The sequence below is a fragment of the Dicentrarchus labrax genome, unplaced genomic scaffold (assembly GCF_905237075.1).
Source record: "Dicentrarchus labrax unplaced genomic scaffold, dlabrax2021, whole genome shotgun sequence".
In the NCBI taxonomy this organism is placed as follows: domain Eukaryota; kingdom Metazoa; phylum Chordata; class Actinopteri; family Moronidae; genus Dicentrarchus; species Dicentrarchus labrax.
Genome location: NW_026136712.1, coordinates 22,946,734 through 22,949,233, shown reverse-complemented (window position 1 = coordinate 22,949,233; position 2,500 = coordinate 22,946,734). Strand labels below are relative to the sequence as shown.

The window sequence follows — 2,500 nt, the reverse complement described above, 5'->3', positions numbered from 1 at the left end:
TTTATTAAAAGTGTTGAACATTTAATCCACAGTAAAGATGTTTATAAATAACAACAATAACAACAATAACAACAACAATAACAACAATAACAACAATAACAACAACAACAACAACAATAATAATAACAACAACAATAATAACAACAACAACAATAACAACAACAATAACAATAACAACAACAACAATAATAATAACAACAATAATAACAACAACAATAATAACAATAATAATAACAATAATAATAATAATAATAATAAATGTTGAGGGTGCCTGTCTCTGGCCCGTATATTAATACTCTGTCAGAGCCCGTCTCCAGAGAGCCTGGCCTTTAAGTCCCATTGTACCGAACACTGGTTGCAGTTCCAGCAGAGGTCCACTGGGGGCGCTCTCCCAGCAGTGCAGAATGAATGGGAGCAGATGGAGCTGATTGTGGTTGAGAGATCTCAGATGTGATTGTAGTTTTTAAAGTTCAACATGGGTTATAGGTCGAAAGCTGAATGAACGAGTTCTGATGTCCTTTAGATTTCTTACAGGACGAGTTGTTGTTGCCCATAACGCGCTAGCATTCTGCTAATGAACGCTGATTGGTCAGTGAAGGACTGATTATCGTTACGTCTGTGTCGAAGCACAAAGAGACTCGAGGCTCGCCGTAAAGCGGTATCTCTGTACGATGTGTGTGACGTCACTGACATTTTAAAGACTTTAAAGAAAATAAGTGACTCTAAAGAATCTAACACCCAGCAGTGTGTCATTTCTCGATAATAACTGATATCCTGAGAGAAGAGGACTGTGAGGGTATCGCTCCATAGAGCTCCATTCATTCTGCTCTCATCCTGTGAGCGCCCTCACATGGAGCCAGAGGGGAACTGCAACAGCTCAGAACCCGGAAGTTTACTGAGAGTGGAAGTTCTCCTTATTAGACGTTCTCTGGTACAGTCATCCTCTCTATCTGTGTGTGTGTGTGTGTGTGTGTGTGTGTGTGTGTGTGTGTGTGTGTGTGTGTGTGTGTGTGTGTGTGTGTGTGTTCACAGTCAGGCTTGTGAGAGGCAGGGTTTGGTTGTCGTGGCAACCAGGGGAGGCCACAGCAGTTAAGTCTCTACTTCCTGAGAGAGACAGAAAATCTCAAAATGAATCCCCTCGAACCCGTGGCCAGGAACGACCGAGATTAAAACCGAAGAGACCGTGAGCGTCGTCATCTTGTTGACTATAGGACTGCCGAGTTTCAGTGGCTAAAGTCAAAAGATGTGACCTCGGGAGATTGAAGAAGGAGCTCCCTTCAAAATTTCTCCTCTCCAATTAACATAGGAGTAGATGGGGCCGTGAGAAGGTGCTGCTGGCGCATCAGTGCGTTTCCCGCCAAAACTATTAGACAGCTTCAGCAGTGACTGCGACCCCAACGGATTTACCTGCGTTTCTATCTGTACCTTATTTCTGTACAGTGACACCTTGACAGCAGTTTACACATTTATTTCCTCTCACTCTCACTGCCAGGCGTTCTACCAATACACACACATTCATTTATCGGCAGTCACCGAGCCGAACCTTCTGGTACCTTTTGTGTTTGAGCGACCAGAACCGAAGAATAAAATATAATGTGAGGAATAATAGCAGTGTGCTCTGCAGGGTAATAATAAAGATATAGGATAAAGAGCTGATATTGATCCCGATCCATGTGTTGAAGGAACAGGTGGACCGGTACAGACCGGGTCCAGGTGGACCGGTACAGACCTCCGACCAGCCGAACTCCCCACCGGGTCCAGGTGGACCGGCACAGACCGGGCCCTGGTGGACCGGTACAGACCGGGTCCAGGTGGACCGGTACAGACCGGGTCCAGGTGGACCGGCACAGACCGGGCCCTGGTGGACCGGTACAGACCGGGTCCAGGTGGACCGGTACAGACCGGGTTGAGGGTTTTTCTAAAGGAGTCTGGCAGGAGGCTCCGCTCACTGACTGATGACGACACACAGCGGATCCGGTACTGGACCTGGAACTTAACGACGCTTCACGCTTCACTACAGACTGCGGGTCCTGGTTCTGGGCCCCGGTCCGGGACCCGTCGGGGTCCGCATGATGAAACCGAAAGAAGTGCGTAAGCTAGCTGCTAACTTTAGCTTGACCTTCCAGGAGCGGCGGAACCGGAGCGGCGGAACCGGAGCGGATGCTGTCCGCTGAACGGACGGATGTGACCGCCGGTAACTCACCGCGGAGCCCTGACAGCCCCGGTGACAGACCGACAGAGCACACCGACAGAAAGGCCTCATTATCCGGTAACAGTGAGCGGCTCTTACCTCCGGTTGGTCCTAGCGGCACTTCCTGGATCTGTTCTTCTTCGGTGGTACCGGGAGCAGGTTGATGATTGCTCTTCTTCTACTTTCGTTTAAGTGTAGTAACAACTCCTCAGTACCGCCACCTATCATCCAATCCAACTTTATTTAAAAAAAAAAAAAAAAAAAAAGAAAGGTAAGGAAAAAAAAAAAGAAATTATTATTAAAATTAAA

The 2,500-nt window shown here is 47.2% G+C and overlaps 1 protein-coding gene across 9 annotated transcripts in view; it reads right to left on the bottom strand.

The window, feature by feature from the left end:
* Positions 1-2,396, bottom strand: part of atad1b (ATPase family AAA domain containing 1b) — a 14,108-nt gene extending 11,712 nt beyond the window's left edge. For 3 of the 9 annotated variants that reach the window (XM_051417055.1, XM_051417058.1, XM_051417060.1), the window contains exon 1: positions 2,291-2,375. The gene's annotated coding sequence lies outside the window, so the exon portion shown is untranslated. Of the gene's footprint in view, positions 1-2,203; positions 2,269-2,290 lie in introns of those variants that run through there. The other 6 variants (XM_051417057.1, XM_051417059.1, XM_051417056.1 and 3 more) reach the window with 5 other exon arrangements.
* Between the last annotated feature and the right edge of the window lie 104 nt (positions 2,397-2,500).